Consider the following 26,825-nt stretch of genomic DNA (forward strand, 5'->3'; position numbering starts at 1 on the left):
TATTCTTGCCTAACATTGATTTTGAAAAAGTTTGAATTAGGCTATTACTGTTATATATATATATATATAACAGTAATAAAAGTATATATTACTGTAGCCTAATTCAAATTTATATATTACGATTATGCTTCCGTTGTAAAAAAAGAAGAAGATTATGATAAACTTTCATAGCGCGTTGGGCTGTTCCATAGGGCGGCGCACAATTGGCCCAGTGACGTCCCGGTTAGGGGAGGGTTTGGCAGGGGAAGGCCGTCTTTTTAAAATTCGAATTTGTTCTTAACTGACTTGCCTAGTTAAATAAAGGTTCAATAAAAAATTTAAATAAAACATCTATGGGTGACGTTTTTGGATAGAGAAGTTCCCAATACACTTGTTGTTATTTTATTTTTGTCTTCATTTTTTGTAATTATTTGTTAGTATTTTATTGTATTTTTTAAATATTTTTTTTCAATACACGTGTTTGCCACAGGGGACGTCCAATAACTACACCGGTGTTTTACTGATAAGGCAAGTCGGTAGGATATAGGCTGTAATGGACTACCAGGGGTATTAGAGGAATAATATAATCAATTATACAAATTCAGGAGCTAATCAGAGAACAGTGGACAGTTGGAAAATAATTAATGGCACGGACCCGGTGATGCCAAAGCTAACCCACCTGACAACGCAAACACAGCAGGATCAAACTCAGCCTCGACAGTGAGTAGGCTAGCCACAATATATCTATCTTCATTATTGACTTATTCCGTAACAGCTATGTTTTCAAATGTTTCAAGGGGACATCCAATAGTCATTCGGGATATTACGGATATAATATTATCTTATTCAACTGCAGTATCAAAAAAAGGGCGAAAAGTGTATCACATGAGGTATTCTTATGTAAAAATTATGGAATATAAATGATTATATTAAATAAGTACATTACATTCCGCATACAGTTTCGTTTTATGCTCCTTTCCCGTCATAATATTCCAGTATTTCTGGTTCCGGTGATGGGGAAGGGATAGATGTACGTATGCGCACATGGACAAACGTTTTTGTTATTTTTGGGTGTACAAGAATAGTGTGTGTATGCGTTAATGAGTTTCAGTACCACACCTCTGGGCTGGTAAACCCCCTTGGCATTTAAGATTATGAGGCTTATTAAATGTCTAAGTAGGGGGAGGCATTTACATTACCCTCTCTCTCCTCCCTCTCACCCAGTTCAGATGGGTTCGCCATGATATCACCCATTGAATCGCGACGGAGTAAACTACACATGAGTAAGTCTCATCATAGCATTGTTATGATATCTCCCCATCTATCCCTTCCTCCACACCTCCATCTACAGTATACCTCTATTACCCCTCCTTCCCTCCATCCCTCCCTCTAGTCTTGTTACCGGTAATAGTAGTAGTAATAAAATATTGTAATGTACTCACCATCCTGTTTAAACCTGCAGTGGTTCAGAAAGAAGAGGAGGACATACAGAGAAGCTAGGTACACACACGTATGCACGCACACACACATTAATAATATAATCTTCTAATACATGTATCTGTATAAGGTGGTGCTGTGAGGCCAGGGAGAGGCACCTGGTGGAGTTAAGCCAAGCTAAACTGCAGAAACAGGTATTCCATCGTCACATTTTAAAGTAAAGACTTAATTATTAGATTATGTCCAGAGAAATTGTATATACCATCCCACTTGTGCAATGGGCATGGAATGTAAAACACTCACATTCTACTCATCTTTTAATGATGCCTTCTAAATAGCCTTTAACAGACAGAATGAGTAAATTGTCTACTTGGGTTGTGTGTTAAGCTGAGAAAAGAGGAGAAGGACCGGCAACGGAGACAGGCAGAGGAAAAGGAGTATGAGAGGATGAAGGCTAAACAGCAGGAGAACGTGAGAGAGTGTTAGCAATGTACAAATAAATCACTTATTTACTGTCACTGTATTGTTCTTTAGGTATTCTCTCTGTAATACCATTTCAAGCCAATAGAGGTCACTGCAGACAGCTGGCACACTGAAACAATCCTAGGTATGGTGATTGAATGAGAGAGAAAGAGAGAGACGGAGAAAAATATATCCACACCCATAGGAGAGTTTCCAGGACTTACATGTTACAGCAGAGAGAGCTGTTTGACATGGCCTCCTGAGTGGCGCAGTGGTCTAAGGCACTGCATCGCAGTGCTTGAGACGTCACTATAGACCCGGGTTCGATCCCAGGCTGTGTCACAGCTGGCCATGACTGGGAGACACATGAGGCTGTGTGAGGCTGTGAGCTATTGTCCCAGTGTTGTACAGGTTGGGAGGGGCTGGCCAGCCAGGATTTCCTTGTCCATTGTGCTCCAGCGACTCCTTGGGCTCCTCCAAGCTGACCCTGGTTGGCAGCTAGACAGTGTTTCCTCTGACACATTGGTGCGGCTGGCTTCCAGGCTAAGAGTGTCAGGAAGCAGTGCGGCTTGGCAGGGTCGTGTTTTGGAGGACGCATGGCTCTTGACCTTTGCCTCTCTTGAGTCCGTAGGAGAGTTGCAGCAATGGGACAAGGAGAAAAAGGGATAAAAAATACATATTTGGCTGACTCTCTCTGGTTAATAGAGCTTTCCTACAGTTTATTTTAATAACTTTGTGGTGAATTTTCAAAACTCGGTACAAAACTCCAAACTGGTAACACCAGCCAGTCTTGCATTCAAACATTTCATTGTGCATTAATTTTGTTTATAGACATCTTTCATGATACAACAATTGATCCAAAATATTTGTTTATAATGAGTACATTGGTTTAATTACCAAAACAGAACATAATGATATCTTCTCAATTTAGTTATTTTAATAATCCAGTTAATCCAATAGCAAACTAATTTGAAAGAAGCATAATGTTTAGCATGCACTAGTTTGCATCAAGCCTGTCTTGAGCATTTGGCCATAGGTTCTCATCAAAATCGCAGTAAATATCCACATTTTTCATGCACCAGGGGAAACATCTTTTGGCATGTTGAATCCAAGCCGTACATAGGCCTGGATTGAAATCATTGCATGCCTCATCCAATGCCTGTAAGTGGGTGGTACGCTCATTGGGATCTTCCACCTGTATAGTAATTGTATTGTACATATTTATTGTAGTGGTCATGTATGTGGCTCAGTTCATTAGAGCATGGCACTGGCAACCCCAGAATTGTGGGTTTGATTCCCACTGGGGTCACATAACAAATTGTATTTTTATTTATTCAACCTTTATTTAACTAGGCAAGTCAGTTAAGAACAAATTCTTATTTACAATGACGGCCTGCCCCGGCCAAACCTGGACGACGCTGGGCCAATTGTGCACCACCCTATGGGACTACCAATCACGGCCGTATGTGATACAGCCTGGAATCGAACCAGGGACTGTAGTGCACTGAGATGCAGTGCCTTAGACCTCTGTATCGGCCAATATCATTTCAATAAAGCAGTGTGAACCCCCACCCCCATCAAAAATACCCCAGCAACTTCATTTTGGATGCATGTTTACTGTATAGGGGATGCATTACTTTCTTGTTTAGGACTTTCTGGATAATTGGTGTTATATTGTATTACTGCACTGTAGGAGCTAGAAACACAAGCATTTTGCTGCACCTGCTGTAACATCTGCTAATCTGCGTACCCGACCAAGACACTTTGGTTTGTAACATACAGTACATCTCTGATCTTGTAAATATCCAAGATTTTTTTTACTGTGAAGTAAAATCATAATAGTCATCAAAGTAGTTCTCAAAATCTGTAGAAGACAAAACAGTTTACATGTCAAATCTATAGGTTTACTAAACGTTTAAGTGATTATGAATTAAGAGCCGTCGGCTTATGTAACAGTAAAATGTATTTTAACAAAAGATAAGAGAATCACATCAAACGTAATGTGAGCATTGCATTGTGTGTGGCAATTCTTTTTTACATTTTATATTAATTAACATGTACTGCAATGGGAAACATGTATTTCTAGATGAAACACTGATTAAGTTTGGTGAAAAAAAGGGACTGTGATTTTGTGTGTTTTACTTAGTCAATTGAAAATGTGCTTAAGAGTTTTGAAACAATTGCCTTTTTGATGATCTGTTTTTAGTTTTGTACTAAGAGTTGTGATGTACCACATACTTGTGAAAATTGCACTAAAGCGATTAAAACAAGAGATGTGGTTACGGAGCCTTTTTAAGGGAGCCACCTAAAAAGTCAACCATGTTTCTCTAGACAACCCGGTCCTAGGTCGTGACTCAGAGTTCCAGTCTGAGAGACAGGAGGAGAGGTGTAGATGAAGTAATCCATCAGGACAACGTCAGGTCAGCACTTTGAATTTGTGAAGGAACTTGTAGCAGACATCAGAGGAGAGTTTTTTTTACATGAGTCACTCAACCATGATACAGTGCATTCAGGAACTATTCAGACCGCTTGACTTTTTCCACATTTTATTATGTTACAGCCTTCTTCTAAACTAGATTTTTTTTAAAATCCCTCATCAATCTACACACAATAACCAATAATGACAAAGCAAAAACTTTTTTTTTTGCAAATGTATAACAAAAAGTGGAAATATCACATTTACATTGGGGCGGCAGGGTAGCCTAGCGGTTAGAGTGTTGGACTAGTAACCGGAAGGTTGCAAGTTCAAATCCCTGAGCTGAGAAGGTACAAATCTGTTGTTCTGCCCCTGAACAGGCAGTTAACCCACTGTTGTAAGGCTGTCATTGAAAATAAGAATTTGTTCTTAACTGACTTGCCTAGTTAAATAAGTATTGAAGCACCTTTGGCAGTGATAACAGCCTTGAGTCTTCTTGGGTATGAAGCTACAAGCTTGGTACACCTGTATTTGTGGAGTTTCTCCAATTCTTCTCTGCAGATCCTCTTAAGCTCTGTCAGGTTGGATGGGGAGTATCGCCGCTGCACAGCTATTTTCAGGTCTCTCCAGAGATGTTCAATCAGGTTCAAGTTCGGGCTCTGGATGGGCCACTCAAGGCCATTCAGAGACTTGTCCTGAAGCCACTCCTGTATTGTCTTGGCTGTGTGCTCAGGATTGTTGTTCTGTTGGAAGGTGAACCTTCGCCTCAGTCTGTGATCCTGAGCGCTTTGGAGCAGGTTTTCTTCAAGGATCTCTATGTCCTTTGCTCCATTCATCTTTGGCTCGATCCTGACTAGTCTCCCAGTGCCTGCCGCTGAAAAACATCTACACAGCATGATGCTGGCACCACCATGCTTCAACGTAGGGATGGTGCCAGGTTTCTGCCAGACGTGATGCTTGGCATTTAGGCCAAAGAGTTCATCTTTGGTTTCTTCAGACCAGAGAATCTTGTTTCTCATGGTCTGAAAGTCGTTAGGTCCCTTTTGGCAAACTCCAAGACGGGCTGTCGTGTGTTATTTTTTGAGGAGTGGTTTCCATCTGGCCACTCTACCATAAAGGCCTGATTGGTGGAGTGCTGCAGAGATGGCTGTCCTTCTGGAAGGTTCTCCCATCTCCACAGAGGAACCCTGGAGCTCTGTCAGAGTGACCATCTGTTCTTGGTCACCTCCCTGACAAAGGCCCTTCTCCCCCTATTGCTCAGTTTGGCCAGGCAGGCAGCTCTAGGAAGAGTCTTGGTGGTTCCAAACTTCTTCCATTTAAGAATGATGGAGGCCGCTGTGTTCTTAGGGACCTTCAATGCTGCAGAAATGTTTTGGTCCCTTCCCCAGATCTGTGCCTCGACACAATCCTGTCTCGGAGCTCTACTGACAATTCCTTCGACCTCATGTCTTGGTTTTTGCTCTGACATTCACTGTCAACTGTAGGACCTTACATAGACAGGTGTGTGCCTTTCCCAATTTGTTCAATCAATTGAATTTACCACAGGTGGACTCCAAGTTGTAGAAACATCTCAAGGATGATCAATGGAAACAGGATGCACCTGAGCTCAATTTCAAGTCTCATACTTAAGTAAATGTTTGACCTTTTATACATTTGCAGTAAAAAACAAAGTTTTTGCTTTGTCGTTATGCGGTACTGCGTGCCTATTGATGAGGGATTTACAAAATCATTTTAGAAGAAGGCTGTAACGTAACAATGTGGAAAAAGGGAAGGTGTCTGAATACTTCGGAATCCACTGTATTATTGCAGGTGCGTAGGAGAAAAAACAATCAGTAGAAAGCAGAAACATTGCACTTTAATGGATGTTTATTTGAAAGTACAGAGTGTCATATGCAGGCATCTCTTCTCTAAAAGCATACTAATATGAACCACGAGCCCTAAAGCACCACACACAGTTTTGTTTTGGAACCTTGACTACTCTCAAACCCCTCTGGAGGAACAGTTCTGTTTGATGTCTCACCACTGGCATCAGCCCGAGAACAACTAACATGGCACAACAGCATACTTGGAGAACTGTACAATACAAACATGTAGAAACACTACAGACAGTGGGAGCAGGGTAGAGTTCAGGGGTAGAGAGAGGACAGGAGGTTACAGAGAACAGACTATCAGACCCTACAGAGAGAGATGGTGCTAGAGATGGGACAGAGGATAGGAAAAAGGATGAGGACAGTAATAGTCAGACCAGGACAAACAAACTGGACGACTCCGTTAAACAACATCCTGCTGTGGGGAGAATCAGGAGTGTCTGCAGAAATCACAGTGATTTCACAGCTGTAACGTGTGTGTGCATGTTCTTCAAGAGGACAGAGCAGCTCCTTCAGAGGGTGGAGAGGTCAGACGCAGCTCCAGTGGCATCGACTAGTGCCTCACACACATCACCCTTGGTAAGACTGCTGTGTGTGTATCCTCGACAGGGCCCTGGGTTCAGGCCTGTCTCGGAGCTGTGGCTGTGAGGCTGGGGGATCATTTATACCAATGGATCCGTTCGTAAACATGCTCTAGCGCTCTCATCGACTGGGGTGGAGTGGTGATAAACTCATCCCCAGAACGGTTGGTCCAGCCCAGCCCAGGGAGAGGACCGCTACTATTATCCACTGGTCAGAGCCAGAGGACACGTGTGTGTGTGTGTTTTAGAGAGAGCCAGGGCACAGAGGGGCTTTAGAGGGTATGATTGCATTTGAGTAAGTATAAATAAATATGCACTAGAAACCTTGCAATTGCTGTCTCTATCTCCCTTAATCTCTGTGTCTGTCTTTCTTTACCCTCACACTCCTCCTAGCTGTTTCTCCATCTCTCTATCACCCCCCTATTTTCATAATTTGATGGTTAGAGGAAGGGAGCTAGTGGGCTGAGAGGCTCACAGAGTTCAAGGGACTTCCCAGAGTTCACAGAAAGTACATAGAGATGGATAGAGACAGAAAGAGAGAGAGAGCGAGATGAAGAGAGAGAGGAGAGAGCAGGAGTCTGCAGACAGACCAAGGGTGGAATAACCTGCATAGTTCCTGTGAAAGTACCTGGAAGGAAGCCAGGCTGTCAGCCAATGAGAGATGAGGATGCAGGAAGACCTGCCAATCACAGAGGTCATCCATGCTATGTCATCCAGGTTGCTATGTCAACCAACTCCATAACAACCAATCAATCTACCTGGAGAGGAAGGATAGATAGACCACAAGCATCATAGCTCAATGTGTGTAACATACTATTATTAACATTTAGTGTGCTAATAATAATACTGTTCATGTTTCCTCTGGTTTCAGAGGTGTTGTGTCGTGGTGATGCTGCAGACAGAGGAGAGCCGAAAAGAAGGGCCCCAGGGCAGGGTTTGAGTATGTGTTGTTAGGGAGGGGTTTCATACTGTACCGACCGACAACGGTATTATGTGGCAACCAGTGGTGTAAAGTACTTTAGTAAAAATACTTGAAAGTACTACTTAAGTAGGTTTTCGGGGTATCTGTACTTTACTCTACTATTTATATATTTTACAAGTTTTACTTCACTACATTCCTAAAGAAAATCATCTACTTTTTACGTCATACATTTTCCCTGACACCCAAAAGTACTCGTTACATTTGGAATGCTTAGCAGGACAGGAAAATGGTATAATTCACACACTTATCAAGAGAACATCCCTGGTTATCTCTACTGCCCCTGTTCTGGCGGACTCACTAAACACATGCTTCATTTGTAAATGATGTCTGAATGTTGGAGTGTGCCCCTGGCTATCCATAAATAAATACAATTTTAAAATGTTGCAGTCTGGTTTGCTTAATATAAGGAATTTGAAACAATTTTTACATTTACTTTTGATACTTCCGTATATTTAAAAGCAAATACTTTTAAGACTTAAGACTTTTACTCAAGTAGTATTTTACTGGATGACTTTCACTGTTACTTGAGTCATTTTCTATTAAGGTATCTTTACTTTTACTCAAGTATGAAAATTGGGTACTTTTTCCACCACTGGTGGCAACTGACATCTTTGTTGAAATGGCACACGCAGCTCCTGTGGTAGATAGACAGACAAAGGAAATGTTTTCTTGTGTGGCTTTTCTCATTGTTGGACAAGTTATTCTCTTTTCCATTATTCCTCAAATTATTGTGAGAGTTCGCAGTGCCAGGAGGGAGGGAGGGAGGGAGGACAGGGAAAGAGGGTTACCAGAAGAGAAAGGGGGATTCCTCTCACTGAAGTGTAGGAGAACCCAAAATAACAGTAACATCACTACAGTAGGTTACAATACCCTTGTCAGCTCTGTGGAGACAGACGGACAAACGGAGTAATGTGTGTAGTAGTAGAGATCCTACATTCTATTCATATATTCTCTACTGGTTTTCTCTGAGAACATGGTACACTCTTAGAAAAAAGGTGCTATCTGGAACCTAAAAGGATTCTTTGGCTGTCCTCATAGGATAACCATTTGAATAATTATTTTTGGTTCCAGGTAGAACCCTTTTGGTTCAAAGTAGAACCCTTTCTTGTTCCATGTAGAACCCTTTTCACAGAGGGCTCTACATGGAACCCAAAAGGGTGGTACCTAGAACCAAAAATGGTTCTCCTCTGGGGACAGCCAAAGAACTCTTTTGGAACACTTTTTTCTACGAGTGTAGTGAAGGTGTGTCAGGATGTCTGTGTGTGTTCCTGCTTCACTCTCCACTGAACTAGTCCTCTGGAGGTGCTCCAGACTACAGTGCAGGATCCATCCAAGCTAAACCAACGTCACAGACACAGTGATCAAAGACTCCGAACAGGAAGGGGAGAGCAGGGGGAAGAGAGTGTGGTTGATGTGGTCTCTACAGTGTTACTGGGGGATTTGTTGTTCTATCAGATACGGCAGACTAATATTCTTATATCCTTTAGTGAGGAGTGTGTGCACTCCCCAGAGGAGTCTGAGGACAGAGAGCCTGACTCCAGACACAACATACTGTATCCCTTCATCCTTTCAGATTCCCCCTCGCTCTCTCTCTTTCGCTCTCTATTCAATTTGCATGGGAAACATATGTTTACATAGACAGAGATCTACTTCACTTGCTTTGTCAATCTCTCACATTCTCTCTCTCTCTCTCTCTCTCTCTCTCTCTCTCTCTCTCTCTCTCTGCCTGTGTTTAAAGCAGAGGCCTTTTTAAACCCACCATCCCCCACATTTGGGGGACTTAACTCTTTTTTGTTATCAAAACATTTATTTATTATTTTACTTTGCAAATATCTTTTTTTGCTTGGAAACATCTTTTTTGTTGTTGCCTTTTTTTCTTTTTTTTTCTTTTTCTTTCCTTGTCTTTTTTTCTTCTTATTTTTTCAATCATAGTCATTTAATACCATTGATAGACATTACAAATAACCATCCCACAATAGGAAAGTGGGAGCTAAAGGTTCATGGTCCCACAGACTACATGCCACAACTCCCCCAGAACACCCCACCCTCTCCACTACCCTCTTCCTTGTGTTCCTCTCCTTCTGACCAGAGTCCAGGAGTACAGGGAGGGGAGGAGAGAGGAGGAGAACACAGCAAGACAGCTGAAGAAGGGGGAACAGAGGATGAAGGTACCTTGTCAAATATATATATATTTTTCATCTCATTTATTGTACATTTACAATGATATAAGGATATGGTCAATGGCCAGATGGTTTTTCCCAAAATGACTTACAGTTAACACACATATGTTGACTATATGTTAACTAGGCAGGAAACAAACCATTGCTAACATGTTAACTGTGAATGTAGCCTAAGCAGAAATCAAAGCATCAAACTATACTCCAGTATACAAAGCAGTTCTAGTCCATCAACTAACAGTTCAGCCACAACATTTATCAGTCTATGATTATTGTTGCATCAGTCTAGTACTCATATTATGGCTTTATGAAGAGCCATACTAGGAGATACAAGTCTTTAAGTCAAATATTAACCCCAGTTGCTGTTATTGTAAATATTGTTATCAGCACTATTGTTAGAGGTCAGCCTTTGATGTCAATAGCCTTTGATGCTGTATGAGATACCTTTTAGATTGACAGGTTTAGTCCCCTTTGCCCTCTCTCTCTCTCTCTCTCTCTCTTTCTCTCTCTCGCTCTCTTTCTTGTCTTTCTGACTGATTTTTCTCTCTGTCTTCCTCTCCTCTCTCTGTGTGTTAGTTTCTCGCTCTCTCGCTCTCATGTTCTTCCCCTCAGAGTGACATCTTGGGAGAGAAAGAGAGAGAGATCAGGAGGAGAAGAGGAGCGAATTGAGAAGGTGTGCACCTATTTGCAATAATGATAAAAACGTCATTTAATTGTTGAGTTATCTGTTTAGACATCCCTTGTATATTTTGCTCCAGCAGTTGGCTGGATGGCCTGTAGTTTTCTGATATTATTTATTGATACCCGTAAAGGAGGTGTGGCTTGCAGCATTACAAACATTAGCATAGAAACGTACTGAATACATTCCAAAGAAACATTCAGACATTTTATAATACACACGTGGTTATGTGTTGTTGCAGGGGGATATCAGCCTTATTGGACCGACTGCAGGGTGGGGGCAAAGGGGTTGCATAGGGGCAGATGGAGGTACAGCTCCCCCTTGTGGCCGTGGAAGAAGACAGCATTGTCTGATAGACCCATAGCCAGACCTCCAGACCAGAGGACACCTTCACATTCCCTGACCCAGCACACAACACCTCAGAGTGGCGAGAGGAGACCGGTAAGACCCACACGCATGCGCACACAAACATTTACACACACTTGCACACTGGGTACCATTAATTACAATGTGCCAGTAAGGGAGTAAAATTCTTTGCCATTCAGTTTGACATTCTGGTGTCTCTGAGCCAAGCTGTCAGTGTGATTCTGTCAGAGAGAGAGAGAGAGTGGTGAATGAGCTGGCATGCTGTGTGATTGAGAGCTGGCTGCTTTGCGTGTGTGCACGAGCCATTTCACAGCACTAAGCTAGATGTTGTGGGGTTTGGTTTCCCATGCCACCCCACAGCTCCCAACTCAACCACTGTGGACCATTTTGACCCCTGCCCCCTATCTACAAAAAAATACAGTGTGACGAAAATAAAATCCCAAATGAAATTCTGAAACAATGTGTTAGAGAAATACCGGTAGTCAGGGTTTGGAACACTGCCTAGAGATGCTGTCTGTTGGCATTATTTACTGTTCTATGTGCCAAGGCATGCAGTCCTTAGATCAGACATGTCTTGTGTGTGTGTGCGTGTGTGTGTGTGTGCGCACAGAAGACTGAATTCCTTAAATGAACCCGTCTGTGACAGCAGCCAACGCCCACATAGCAGGACAAAAGCAGATGTTCTGTAGACTAGAGTTACCTCATATTAAAGGTACACTTTGATTCACTTCCCACGTTCCTGGGCTTCTGTAGCTGATGCTGCTAACACTTACACTATATTTGCAAAAGTATGTGGACACCCTTTCAAGTTAGTGGATTCGGCTATATTAGCCTCACCCATTACAGACGTGTATAAAATCGAGCACACAGCCATGCAATCTCCATAGACAAATATTGGCAGTAGAATGGCCTTACTGAAGAGCTCAGTGACTTTCAACGTGTGACCGTCATAGGATGCCACCTTTCAAACAAGTCAGTTTGTCAAATTTCTGCCCTGCTAGAGCTGCCCCGGTCAACTGTAAGTGCTGTTATTGTGCAGTGAAAATGTTTAGGACAACAACGGCTCAGCAGCGAAGTGGTAGGCCACACAAGATCACAGAACAGGACCGCTGAGTTCTGAAGTGCACGGCGCGTAAAAATCATCTGTCTTCTATTGCAACACTCACTACTGAGTTCCAAACTGCCTCTGGAAGCAACGTCAGCACAATAACTGTTCGTAGGGAGCTTCATGAAATGTGTTTCCAAGGCAGCTGCACACAAGCCTAAGATCACCATGTGCAATGCCAACATTGGCTGGAGGGGTGTAAAGCTCACCACCAATGGACTCTGGAGCAGTGGAAACATGTTCTCTGGAGTAATGAATCACGCTTCACCATCTGGCAGTCCAACGGACTAATCTCAGTTTGGCAGGTGCCAGGAGAGCGCTACCTGACCCAATGCATAGTGCCAACTGTAAAGTTTGGTGGATGAGTAATAATGGTCTGGGGCTGTTTCTCATGGTTTGGGCTAGGACCCTTAGTTCCAGTGAATGGAAATCTTAACGCTATAGCATACAATGACATTCTAGATGATTATGTGCTTCCAACTTTGTGGCAACAGTTTGGGGAAGGCCCTTTCCTGTTTCAGCATGACAATGCCCCTGTTCACAAAGCAAGGTCTATACAGAAATGGTTTGTTGAGATCGGTGTGGAAGAACTTGACTGGCCCGCGCAAAGCCCTGACCTCAAACCCATCAAACACCATTGGGATGAATTGGAACGCAGACTGTGAGCCAGGCCTAGTCGTCCAACATCAATGCCCGACCTCACTAATGTGGCTGAATAGAAGCAAGTCCCTGCAGCAATGTTGCAACATCTAGTGGAAAGCCTCCACAGAAGAGTGGAGGCTGTTAAAGCAGCAAAGGGGGGACCAACTCCATATTCATGCCCATGATTTAGGAATGGGATGTGTCTACATACCTTTGGTCATGTATTTCTGTTGGATTTCACTGTTCAGTTCGGTTTAGGAACAGTTCAGGACCTACTGCTGCTTGTCATTACCATCTGCTAAATACTTTTGCTCTCACAGCCACACACACCACAGCCCTGAAAACTTGTGTTAGTTACCCAAGGTACTGTCTAGGCTTTAGCTCAGTGGGCTTACGCAGGAGACCTTGGTCTGGTTTGAACCCAGCTGCCATCATAGTCACACATAGTTATCTGTCTGTCGGTGCAGAACTGACTTTGCCTGGCCACACTATCTCAACCATCATATCTGGCCAACCAGTGACATGCATCCTCTCCATCCATCCAGCAGCAGACTGTCAACTGGCTCTAATGGCTCAGGGGTTTGGAGCAGGGGGCTGGCAATGCTAAGGTTGTGGGTTCAATGCTAGATTTGTGGGTTCAATGCCAGGGTTGTGGGTTTCTACTGAATACAGCCATCTGCTTGCATCCGGTAGCAGTAAATGGCCATGTTCAGCAATCACCCTTATTAGGGTGTAATGTACAGAGTACAGTTGTCAACTGGATTTGGAGGACAGTTTTATGTTGGCTAAATGGCCATGGTGATTAGGATGTTAGGAGGATGGTAGTCCTTCACCAACCTGACAGTCCCAATGGTTGGATGATGCCCTCTCCCTCCAGGCTCCTTACACTACCCTGCATTCTGCCCAGGTGTGTGTGTGACCAACCAGGTACACTCTTAGAAAAAAGGGTTCCAAAAGGGTTCTTCAGCTGTCCCCATAGGAGAACCCTTTTGGGTTCCATGGAGAACCCTCTGTGAAAAGGGTTCTTCCAGGAATGAAAAGGATTCTACTGCCCAAAAAGGGTTCTTCAAAGGGATCTCCAATGGGGACAACCGAAGAACCCTTCTAGATAGCACACATTTTTTTTTACGAGTGCACCGGCAGAGTGTGGTTACTTTGGGAGAGCCAGGCTGGCAGAACGACTGTGGAAGATGATCAGTGTTTTCTATTCTTTCTCTCTCTCTCTCCATCCCTCTCTCTTTCTCTCATTTCCAGTCATCTGTCCTTCCAAGCTGAACCACATGACCCAGCAGAGAGCATCTTTGGAGTGTCCTGTCTGACTGAGATGAACGGGCTTGGTCTGGGATGAGACTGTCATCCTAATGTCTCGTCTGTGTGTGTGCCTGTGTGGGATCAGATGAGGCTGTGGCGTTTAGAAAATAAAGCAGGACTCTGTGTGTCTGTCATCGTTTCTCATTACAAGGAACATTCACTCCAAAATCTAACTTTTCAAAAGGTTTCATAACTCATAAAGGAGTCTAAAGTCGAGTCAATTTCCACGCCATCTGTTGCGCAGATCCTGCTGTATGCAGAATAAATATCCAGCTTTTATTTCGGGTTTGATAGGCCAGGGTATGGTATGTCTATCTCCTAAACCCCGTTGTTCAGAGACCTAAAGGATCACACTGTGTGTGGCATAACACTCCACGAGAGGAGTTGTCTTGCTTTCCCAGGCTTGTCAAGAGACCGCAACAAAGGCTTTCTTTGTTAACTAATATGAAAGGAAAAATCATAAATATGGATGATTGTTAAAAGTAGTCATTACATGAACAACTGCCTTATAAACACTGAACTGTCTGAACTGAACTGTCCTGTAGATCCAGACTTTGAGTGGGTTATGCTGAAGCTTCAGAATAGCTTCTTGTTCTGTGAGAGATCTTTTCTGGAGGACATCATCATTCAGTGTAACGGAGACTATCAACAGGCATGTGTGCTAGTCTAATGACAACCCTTGTCATTCAGTGTTTCCAACATATACATGGGTAACTTCAAGGGTACCTACTCTGTCATTAAGTATAACAGAGATAATCAATTTGACTGCTCATTTTTTTTACGACACTTTCTTTTGTGTGATAAGGAAAAATCAGCTTTTTAGCCATTATTAGTGTAAACTGTTAGTACTCTATCTTTGTCATATCTTAGTAATAATAATATTGTGAAATAATAATAATAATAATAATATTGTGATACTAGATAATTTCTTCGCACAACAATGACTCATATTTTCCATTGTCTCTGACAGTGATTTAGGATGATGTGCGTTTTACAAAATAACTGTAGGTCACTGGGATGAGTCAGCATCTCTATATGCATTTGGCTTTTAACAAGTTCAATGTGTTGTAATGGAAACATCTGTCCAGGAAGAGATGCTGTTTTCTGTTTGTCTGTATAAAGACTAATCCCAATGATATGTTGACTATCCATTACATGCTTCCTGACTGGAAGAATGGACATCAATGGATTGTTTCCTTTAATGTCTCCTGTTAGATCATGTATTAGGTCTTTATGATCAGTGTGATCTCTTGTTTTTACTGTTTCCTTTAATGTCTCCTGTTAGATCATGTATTAGGTCTTTATGATCAGTGTGATCTCTTGTTTTTACTGTTTCCTTGTTTGAATCAGTATTGTAATGTTTGGGTCAGCTATCCAGGGCTGTGTTTAATAAATGGGTGTTAAAATCAAATCAACATTTATTTGTCACATGGGCCGAATACACCGGGTGTAGACTTTACCGTGAAATGCTTACGAGCCCTTCCCAACGATGCAGAGTAAAAAACTGAATACCCAAGACTGATGCTATATACAGGGAGTACCACATCAATATGCAGCGGTACAAGGTATTTAAGGTGCGACACTGTGCACGGTTGAAGAAGCTTTGTCTTTCTATGATTCTGCACTTCGTTTTATTTAAGGGTACTTCCGAACAGGTCTTTGTCAGTTGACTCAAAATAGAACAACATAGAAGCCAGTGTTTGTAACAACAGATCAAGGTTTGTAAAGGTGGTCAAACTTCTCAGTTTGACAGAGAATGTCACTTCCGCTCATTATTTATCAGACAATAGCGATGTCATCACCTTTATATAAATGAACAGAACAAAGAACAGAGTGGTACTTTCACATGGCACAGGGTTGTGTTACTGCCAACCAAAATCCCCCTCAGTCATTATGGAAGTACTCATGGTAAATGTGACAACACAAAGTCTTCAGAGATGACCTGGAGATCTTCCTGTTCTCAGCTTTACTGTGGTGATGGGAGTACACCTGAACACACCTGCCATGGTTGAAGCAGCGTGTGTGTGTGTGTGTGTGTGTGTGTGTGTGTGTGTGTGTGTGTGTGTATACTGTATATATTTTCCAATGTGTTTTTGTTTGCTATATGTGTGCGTGTCACAAAGTGACAGAGGGAAAAACGAGTCCTCTGTCCCTAGATGAATGTTGTGTGCACATACAGTTGACTGCATCGTGGTACAAACCACCACCCTCAGTATAATCAAACCAGTATTGCACAAAGCTTTGTCTTGATGAGACCATGCTATAATAAGGTATCACATGATGCTCCTCGGGCGGTGTATGTGTATCTGTTACAGGATCACACGCACATGCGCACGCACACACATGCACGCACACACACACACACACACACACACACACACACACACACACACACACACACACACACACACACACACACACACACACACACACACGCAGTACCAGCAGACTGGATGATGTGTATGATCGCTGACAGGCCTTGCATGCACAGGCAACATGTGGGATGGTTAGCAACAAAGAAGAAAGAAACTAGACCCAAAACTAGTCAATAATGACAAAAACAAAATTACTCTCAGGGATATTAAATGTAGTTAGCCTTAATGTAATTGTACCTGGATGCATTTATTTGACAAAAAGTGATATTATATCTCCTCAACTCTCACTGTACAGTATCTTGATGATGTCTTTCAAACCGCTTGACTCATAGCAACTAGTCCTCTCCTCATTACACTCTGGTGTGCTTCTCCTCTGACCCAGAATCAGGGCAAGGGGGAAAAGGAGGAGACTCCACAGTTGTGGAGGTAGCGAGGAGGAAAGCACACCAGGGTGTAATACTGAAAAGAAGGACTTTTTTCACCATTATGTCTATCACAGGAAAGGGCTGAAAATAGCCCATATTAATATATGCATCCTTAGAAATAAGGTTCATGAAATCAATAACTTGCTAACATCAGATAACATTCATATATTAGCCATTTATGAGACTCACTTAGATAATTCGTTTGACGATACAGCAGTAGCAATACAAGGATATAACATTTGTAGAAGAGACAGAAATGCTTATGGGAGAGGTGTTGCTGTATATATTCAGAGCCATATCTCTGTAATGCTTAGAGAAGATCTTATGTCAAGTGTTATTGAAGTGTTGTGGTTGTAGGTTCACTTGGCACATCTAAAGCCTTTTCTTTTGGGGTGTTGCTATAGGCCACCAAGTGCTAACAGTCAGTATCTAAATAATATGTGTGAAATGCTTGATAGTGTATGTGATGTAAACAGAGAGGTCTACTTTCTTGGAGACCTGAATATTGAATGGTTTTCATCAAGCTGTCTGCTCAAGAGGAAGCTTCTTACAGTGCCTATAATCTGGTTCCGGTTATTAATCAACCTACCAGGGTGTTTGCATGGAACTTCCTTCCAGCTCATATTGCTCAAATAAACAGCATACCTGGTTTAAAAAAAACAGATAAAGCAACACCACGCGGCACAATGCCTCTTCCCTATTTCAAATCAAATCAATCTTTATTTGTCACATGCGCCGAATACAACAAGTGTAGACTTTTACAGTGAAATTCCTACTTTCAAGCCCTTAACCAACAGTGCAGTTCAAGAAGAAGAAAATATTTACCAAGTAGACTAAAATCAAAAGTAATAATAAAAAGTAACACAACAAGAATAACAATAATGAGACTATGTACAGGGGCACGGGTACCGAGTCAGTGTGTGGGGGTACAGGCTAGTTGAGGTAATCTGTACATTGTCCCCTCGGGGCGAAGTGACTATGCATAGGTAACAAACAGCAAGTAGCAGCAGTGTACAAAAGGGAAGGGGGGTCAATGTAAATTGTCCGGTGGCGATTTTATGAATTGTTCAGGAGTCTTATGGCTCGGGGGTAGAAGCTTTTGAGGAGTTTTTGGTCCTAGACTTGGTGCTCCGGTACCACTTGCCGTGCGGTAACAGAGAAAACACTCTATAACTTGGGTGACTGGAGTCTTTGATTTTATGGGCTATCCTCTGACACCGCCTATTATAAAGGTCCTGGATGGCAGGAAGCTTGGCCCCAGTGATGTACTGGGCCGTTCAGACTACCCTCCGTAGCGCCTTACGGTCAGATGCCGAGCAGTCACCATACCAGGTGGTGATGCAACCGGTCAGGATGCTCTTGATGGTGCGCTGTAGAACCTTTTGAGGATCTGGGGACCCATGTCAAATCCATTCAGTCTCCTGAGGGGAAAAAGGTTTTGTCGTGCCCTCTTCACGACTGTCTTGGTATGTTTGGACCATGATAGTTTGTGATGTAGACACCAAGGAACTTGAAACTCTCGACCCGCTCCACCACAGCCCCGTCGATGTTAATGGGGGCCTGTTCGGCCCGCCTTTTCCTGTAGTCCATGATCAGCTCCTTAGTCTTGCTTACATTGAGGGAGAGGTTGTTGTCCTGGCACCACACGGCCAGTTCTCTGACCTCGTACCTATATGCCGTCTCATTGTTGTCGGTGATCAGGCCTACCACTGTTGTGTCGTCAGCAAACTTCGTGGGTGAACAGTCGTGGGTGAACAGGGAGTACAGGAGTGGACTAAGTACACACCGCTGAGGGCCCCCAGTGTTAAGGATCAGTGTGGCAAACGTGTTGTTGCCTACTCTTACCACCTGGGGATGGCCCGTCATGAAGTCCAGGATCCAGTTGCAGAGGGAGGTGTTTAGTCCCTGAGTCCTTAGCTTAGTGATGAGCTTCGTGGGCACTACGGTGTTGAACGCTGAGCTGTAGTCAATGATCAGCATTCTCACATAGGTGTTCCTTTTGTCCAGGTGAGAAAGGGCAGTGTGGAGTGCAATTGAGATTGTGTGATTTGTGGATCTGTTGGGGCGGTATGCGAATTGGAGTGGGTCTAGGGTGTCTGGGAGGATGCTGTTGATGTGAGTCATGACCAGCCTTTCAAAGCACTTCATGGCTACCGACGTGAGTGCTACGGGGCGGTAATCATTTAGGCAGGTTGCCTTTGCTTCATTGGGCACAGGGATTATGGTGGTCTGCTTAAAACATGTAGATATTACAGACTCGGTCAGGGAGAGGTTGAAAATGTCCGTGAAGACACCTGAAAGTTGGTCCACGATGCTTTGAGTACACGTCCTGGTAATCCGTCTGGCCCAGCGGCTTTGTGAATGTTGACCTGTTTAAAGGTTTTATTCACATCGGCTACCTAGAGCGTTATCACACAGTCATCCAGAACAGCTGGTGCTCTCGTCCATGCTTCAGTGTTGCTTGCCTCGAAGCGAGCATATTTGACCTAGATGGTTTGTGTGTATGCATTGATATGTAGGCTAAGTGTGCCTTTCAAAAAATTTATGTATTTCTATCTTTGAGCTGTTCTTCTCTACTGATGTTCTGTATCATGTAATTCTGTATTATGTTTCATGTTTTGTGTGGACCCCAGGAAGAGTAGCTGTTGCATATGCAACATCTAATGGGGATCCTAATAAAATACCAAATACCAAAGATGGATGGAGTGAGGGAGCTAGCGTGGAGGGAAAGATGGAGGGAGTGACAGAGGTAGCAGGGAGGGAAAGATGGAGGAGTGAAGAAGGTAGCAGGGAGGGAAAGATGGAGGAGTGAGGGAGGTAGCATGTAGACATTAGGGAGGGAATATATTCCTGTCCAATCTGACCTTTATATCTGACAGTGTGAGACTCACCCACTTTTCCCAGGGCTTCAAAGTTGATTTAGCTCCTCTCTCTCATATCCAAACTACATACACACACACCCACAGGCACACATGCACACACACATACACACATATTGCTGCTCACCCAGTGCTCACCCAGTCTACAGTGGGAGGTTTTAGCCTTATAAAGTATGACGCCAGCCCTTCCTGTGCTCTGGCCTGATTAATCTCTGTTCAATAACAACATGGAGCAACTCCCTCTCTCTCTGTCTGCTGTTACTGGTGTCCCAACAGCAAACAGCTCAGTATCAATCACCCTGCCAGTGTGTGTGTGTGTGTGTCTGTGCCCCTGCATGCATGTGTATCTGTGCATGTTTATTCCCATGAAATAGAACTCTAGTTTAAGATCAAAAAGTGCAATTTGAAAAAAAATGATAATAAAGAGAACTTGAAAGATCTTCACCTCTCCACCCCCACAGCTAGCCGTCACAGCTGCTGAAACTATCAGAAAGAGCAGGTTGTCATGACGTTGGCTTGATGGGGGAAGGTTATGACCCCTATAAATACCTTTCCCCTTTTGCCTCTCTCTACCGATGTGACTATTGAAAATCCCTTTGTTAACATGGAGAGTCTGGTGACATCGAAAGATGGGAAACGGAACCATATTTCGGTAATCCAACCAGTTGAAAATATGCGTTGGTACTTAATGAATATGATCTCAGATCAGTTGTTGTCTGAGACATTATTACTAATGACAGGATGTCATAAACTGTATCTTGGAAAGTCGACACATTCTAGTTATCAGATTCACATGGAATTGTTGTGCAATTTAAATGTTTAAATATGAAACTATTTGTGAAAAATTAAATGTAATTCTAGCTTCTTAATGAGAGAACGGTTTGTCAGAAGAACACCACTCTGCTCACTCAGAGGCCCCGCCCATGTGAACAGACACTGGGTGTAAACTATGAAACACAGCCCTATCTCCCAATCCTATATAAGCCCCTTGACGAAAATGTAACTTTCTGTTCCGAGGACGTTAGGGCGATGGTCCTACGTTAAAAGGGCTCAGATAACCTAACGAAATCAGCATTGAATTTCAACGTGAAGATGACGGACAACATGCCGAAAGGATGCATTTCGACTATACCAGCCAGAATATAGCATGAGCTTAAAACTATGGCAACTTGGTACGAACTTTGAACTCTTATTCACTCCAGAAGTAATACCTCCTAGCCGTTGAGTTAGCAGCAGTCGCTGTAAACATGGGCTTGGAAAGGACGGACAAAGCATTCATTCTACCATGCTCCAGTTCACCACTAGACACTCTTCAGAGATCCATAAAGGACAAACTGGCCTTCCATCGACAACCAATCTACAGAAGCGCAGCTCAGAGTAAATATTGATTGCATTCTCCTTTTTCAAATGGGTGGTTATTTAGAATGCATAAGATTCTGTATTTACGATAGCATAGCTTCTCTCTTTGTTACTCAGTCTTCCCGCTCTTTCACTCAAACCCAACCCCCTCTCTTTGTGTAACCAGCTGTCGTATCTATCTGTTCCGTCAACTAGGGACATTTTCCTTTATGACATAATTTGTAATCAATGTATGATACATTCTGTGTATATGTAATTCTGTGTAATTATTTTGTATTTAGTAAATAAATAATTAAACCAAATTTTGCATTGCTGATTCAACTTATTAGCCAGGGTTCGTGAAGATAACCAAGAATGTACAACTTTCAGATGAGAATAAATAAAGTGATGATTAAATATTGACTGCTATTGAGGTAAAAGATTTCCAGGTCTTTAAGAGTTCATTCGGAAGATAACAGCTCTATAAACATTATTTTGTGGTGCCCCGACCTTCTAGTTAATTACATTAACTTGATTAGCTTAATCAGGTAATATTTATTACAGAGAAATTATTCTATAGAATAGCATTTCACATCACTTAATCCGGCATAGCCAAAGACACAATAAGGTCAATGCTTTCCCTCCACTAAACAGAAAAGTTTTAATTGTGAAAGGGCTGCATAATGGCCATAAGTATCCATAGCAAATCAGCATTTAATCTCCTCAATATTAGCTGGTATGCACTCACACCCTCATGCACCCCAGTATGAGTCAGGGGATTCCCCATGGGTGGTTCCCACTCTGAATGAGGTCACATCATTATACTGGCAGAAAACACAATGAAGGCTATCAACCACACACAATACACCCCTACAGATCTGGATAATATTAAATGTCGGTTTCTGAAATACAAAATATATTGATATGTCAGAAATCGTTTCAATTTTTTTTAGTTTGGACTATTAACCTAATGTTTTTGTGTTTTAGTTTGGACTTTTAACCTAATGTTTTTGTGTTTTAGTTTGGACTTTTAACCTAATGTTATTATGTTTTAGTTTTGACTTCTAACCTAATGTTTTTGTGTTTTAGTTTTGACTTCTAACCTAATGTTATTATGTTTTAGTTTTGACTTCTAACCTAATGTTATTATGTTTTAGTTTTGACTTTTAACCTAATGTTATTATGTTTTAGTTTTGACTTCTAACCTAATGTTTTTATGTTTTAGTTTTGACTTCTAACCTAATGTTTCTACGAATCCGATTGAGACAGATTAAGACACATTGTGACATGGTTTTCTAATTTCCATTCAACCGAGGCGCCGTCCTGCCAACTCTTTCATTCTCTACTCTAGAGAATATGAAGACAAAGTCCAAGCAATGAGAGCTTGTTGAGCACACACACACCCACACACACACCCACGTACGTGCAAGTGCACACACACACACACACAGGCACACACTTGACCCTGTTTCATAGCGCGTCCGTTTCAAAGACAGATCCTCATTCAAAGTGAGTAATGTAATTATGATGCATAAGCCAGTTCATTACTCTATCAAATCCCAGAGCATTGACTAGAATGTAATAGAGAAGTGTAATACTATCTCTATTTCCTCTTCTCTTCCATTGTGTGTGTGTGTGTGTGTGTGTGTGTGTGTGTGTGTGTGTGTGTGTGTGTGTGTGTGTGTGTGTGCACGCGTGTGTGTGTGTGTGTGTGTGTGTGTGTGTGTGTGTGTGTGTGTGTGTGTGTGTGTGTGTGTGTGTGTGTGTGTGTGCGCGTGTGTGTGCGTGTGTTTGTTCTTGAACTCTATGATCTTGGTGCTTGGCTCTCTGAAGCAGCAACAGAACTGAAAAAGCATACCATGCAATCTGTTGCTGCAATAATCCATGAATGTCTTTCAAATTAAATAGAATGTGAATAATATAGCCTAAATGCACTATTATCAACCCCAAATCTTAGTTATAAATAAAATCACTCCTTCAGTAAATATAGCTGTAGGCCAAGGTTCCCCAACTGGCAGCCCTATTTGGCCCCCCAAGTTTTCTGAGCAAAAAAAATAAAAGACTGTCAAAACAGCAGCAAATCAGCTCCAAGTGATTTTAATTTTGGAAATCTGTTCCAAAGTATTCCCAAGCCTAAAAGGTGATCGTATACAAATGTAACCAAGGTTTAAAATGATGTTTTAATCCAATTTTATATATGTTTGGGCAGTCAATTCTTGCAGTCAATTTGCAGTCTACATATTATTTGTAATTATCTTCCTACCCCTGACTATCTGCTCAAGAAAAAAATGGCCCGTGGCTGAATCTAGTCGATGATCCCTGCTGTAGGCTTTGGAAATACAGTGGACATCATTTTCCAATTGCTGTTGTTTGTTCTGATTGTTTTGGTGATAACACGGTTCTGATACCCCTTCCATGGTCTGTTTATGTGTTGCAGGTCTTCAGAATGAGTTTTCACACTAATAAATACATGTTTTGGCTGGCTGGCTGGCTGGCTGGCTGGCTGGCTGGCTGGCTGGCTGGCTGGCAGGCAGGCAGGCAGGGAGGCAGGCAGGCAGGCGGAGAGAGAGAGCGAGAGGTTGAACCCTGGCACCAGCCAGCTTCTTGATCTCTCTCTCTCTCACAAAGGTGTGACTTAGTTATCTTCTGCTCTCTCCCTGCTGAACTTTGAAAGAATACAAATACTATTTGAACCCAGGTCTGATCATTCTATTGAGTGCCTTGAATTCTCTCTTGTGGCGTAAAGACAGGAAAAGCATAAACAACTCACAGTACAATGAACCCACAACCACCATTGGTCAGCTCGCTCTTCCCAAAACATCCCCTCCAATAAACTCACTGACTTCATTTATCCGCTCCACAGGACTGTGACCTGATCGTGACTTGATCGTGTCTTGACCAAGCCTGTGGTCACTCTGTGTCTCTGTAGTATCCTCACTTATGAGTCTGAACTCCCAACAAAGCTTTGTTTTATACCAGCTTAATCAGCCTAGGAGCCTGGGAAACACACACACATGCATACGCAATAACACGCTGATACACAATCATACATAATTACTACACAATGCTCCCATAAAAACTGCTGCTGTTGCGTAAAGGCCAATTCAGGGCAATATGTAATTGTGGTCTTCCTCCCCTACAGGTCTCTATAGACCATGTCTCTCCAAGTCCGCTATGCGCGCACACACACACACACACACACACACACACACACACACACACACACACACACATTCTACACACAAAGACAACAAAGTGTTCCCTCCACTGGACCCATCCCATAATTATGACATAAATCATGGAATATTGCAGGATAATTGTATTGTCCACATGTAGGATTTTGAGCCAGTTTTGAGCCAGTTTTCTACAACAGAAAAATAATCCTGCAGAAACAGGAAATTCCAATTATTATGTGGATTATAATTCATAGATATTTATGTAGTGGTTGATACATTTATGTAAGAGGTTGATACAAGTCTGACATTTACAAACTTCAAAAGTGTTTTTAAACCTCAAATATACTACAAGTGCTACATTTCCCACATTGCAGAAAAGTTATCTTGAAACAGGGTGATCAAATTAAAATCCTACACCTGTATGTGTTCCAGTGATGTAATAACATGACAGGGGACTGGTATGATATAGAAATACCTACGTTTTTCACATGGTCAGTGTATTTTGTGTGGGTGTGTGTGTGCGTGTGTGTGTGTGTAAGTGTCTTTTACTTGGCAATAAAGCCTGTGTTCCAGAAGTTTCTGTGAATTTTTTATTACTTAACTGGAAACTACTTGTAAGTAAATTATTGGAGAAGTCAACCTACTGTGCCTTCACTGACTCTTCTGTTGACAACATGCACATCACTTGCTGATTGGCAGCATACTGTAGCAGCGGCAGCCTATCAAACGATATTATTAAGCTTGTACAACGTCAGTTATGCAGTCTTGTTGAAGGCATGCATAAGTGCATGTGATACCAGAGTGCCATACAATATTTAATTTACAGTTAATCACCATGTCATTTTAATACACACTTTCCTACCAGACTATGAGGCCAGTAAGTGTGACAGATTAGCTACAGTAAGTAACTGCTAATTTTACCAGCTGCCTTTTCAAGGAACATTTCACAAGTTTTCAATGTCATATTCATGATCTCCAGCACCACCCTAACATTATGTGACAATAGCATGTTTTCATGTGTTGTAATAAAAAAGATAAAGGATAGAAAAAAGATAAGTGTGTTCAATTACAGTGTCTTCAGAATGTATTCAGACCCCTTGACGTTTTCCACATTTTGTTACCTTACAGCCTAATTCTAAAATTGATGACATTTTATGTTGCAAATTTATAAAAAAACAAAAACAGAAATACCTTATTTACATAAGTATTCAGACCCTTTGCTATGAGTCTCAAAATTGAGCTCAGGTGCATCCTGTCTATATAAGGTCCCACAGTTGACAAAAACTAAGGCATGAGGCCAAAGGAATTGCCCGTAGAGCTATGAGACAGGATTGGTTCAAGGCACAGATCTGGGGAAGGGTACCAAAAAAATTCTGCACCATTGAAGGTCCCCAAGAACACTGTGGCCTCTATCATTCTTAAATGGAAGAAGTTTGGAACCACCAAGACTCTTCCTAGAGCTGGCCGTCGGGCCAAACTGAGTAATCGGCGAGATGGGCCTTGATCAAGGAGGTGACCAAGAACCCGATGGTCACTCTGACAGAGCTCTAGAGTGCCTCTGTAGAGATGGGAGAACCTTCCAGAAGGACAACCATCTCTGCAGCACTCCACCAATTAGGCATTTATGGTAGAGTGGCCAGATGAAAGCCAATCCTCAGTAAAAGGCACATGATAGCCCTCTTGGAGTTTGCCAAAAGGCACCTAAAGACTCTCAGACCATGAGAAATAAGATGCTCTGGTATGATGAAAACAAGATTCAACACTTTGGCCTACGGTAAAGCATGGTGGTACCAGCATCATGCTGTGGGGGTGTTTTTCAGCGGCAGGGACTGGGAGACTAGTCAGGATCGGGGCAAAGATGAACAGAGCAAAGTTCAGAGAGATTCTTGATGAAAACCTGCTCCAGAGCACTCAGGATCACAGACTGTGGCGAAGGTTCACCTTCCAACAAGACAACTATCCTAAGCACACAGCCAAGACAACGCAGGAGTGGCTTCGGGACAAGTCTCTGAATGTCCTTGAGGGGCCCATCCAGGTCCCGGACTTGAACCCGATCTAACATCTCTAGAGAGACCTGAAAATAACTACGCTCCCCATCCAACCTGACAGAGCTTGAGAGGATTTGCGGAGAAGAATGGGAGAAACTCTCCAAATACAGGTGTGCCAAGCTTGTAGCATCATACCCAAGGAGACTCAAGGCTGTAATTGCTGCCAAATGTGCTTCAACAAAGTGCTGAGTAAGGGGTCTGAATACTTATGTAAATGTGATATTTCAGTTTTTAAAATTTGGTTCAATTAATTAACATTTCTAAAAAACTATTTCTGCTTTGTCATATTGGGATATTGTGTGTAGATTGATGAGGGGGAAAAAATGATTTAATCAATTTTAGAATAAGGCTGTAACCTAACAAAATGTGGAAAAAGTCAAGGGGTCTGAATACTTTCCAAAGGCACTGTGTATCATTGGTGTGCATTCCCTACTAATTGGTTAATGATGTCATTGCAAACACTTACTCTTTATCTTTTTTAATACAAAAACATTGAAACACCCTTTTCACACATGTTGGGGTGGTGCTGGAGATTCTGAATATGAAGATGAAAAATGTAGAAATGTCCATTTAAGAAAC

At 42.3% G+C, this 26,825-nt stretch overlaps 1 long non-coding RNA gene across 2 annotated transcripts; it reads left to right on the forward strand.

Moving 5' to 3' along the window:
• The first annotated feature begins 122 nt into the window (after nt 1–122).
• LOC112225515 lies at nt 123–15,410 on the forward strand. Of its 2 annotated transcripts, XR_006080026.1 has the most exons (8): nt 322–699; nt 1,204–1,262; nt 1,442–1,479; nt 1,547–1,610; nt 9,815–9,893; nt 10,479–10,575; nt 10,823–11,022; nt 13,949–15,410. It is a non-coding gene; the product is annotated as an uncharacterized LOC112225515 (long non-coding RNA). The 2 variants fall into 2 exon arrangements; XR_002949607.2 differs by lacking the exons at nt 9,815–9,893; nt 10,479–10,575; nt 10,823–11,022; nt 13,949–15,410 and adding exons at nt 1,804–1,887; nt 4,210–4,298; nt 6,658–7,864 and having other exon boundaries at nt 123–699.
• Nucleotides 15,411–26,825: the final 11,415 nt, after the last annotated feature.

This window comes from Oncorhynchus tshawytscha, linkage group LG26 (assembly GCF_018296145.1).
Source record: "Oncorhynchus tshawytscha isolate Ot180627B linkage group LG26, Otsh_v2.0, whole genome shotgun sequence".
NCBI classification, from domain to species: Eukaryota; Metazoa; Chordata; class Actinopteri; order Salmoniformes; family Salmonidae; genus Oncorhynchus; species Oncorhynchus tshawytscha.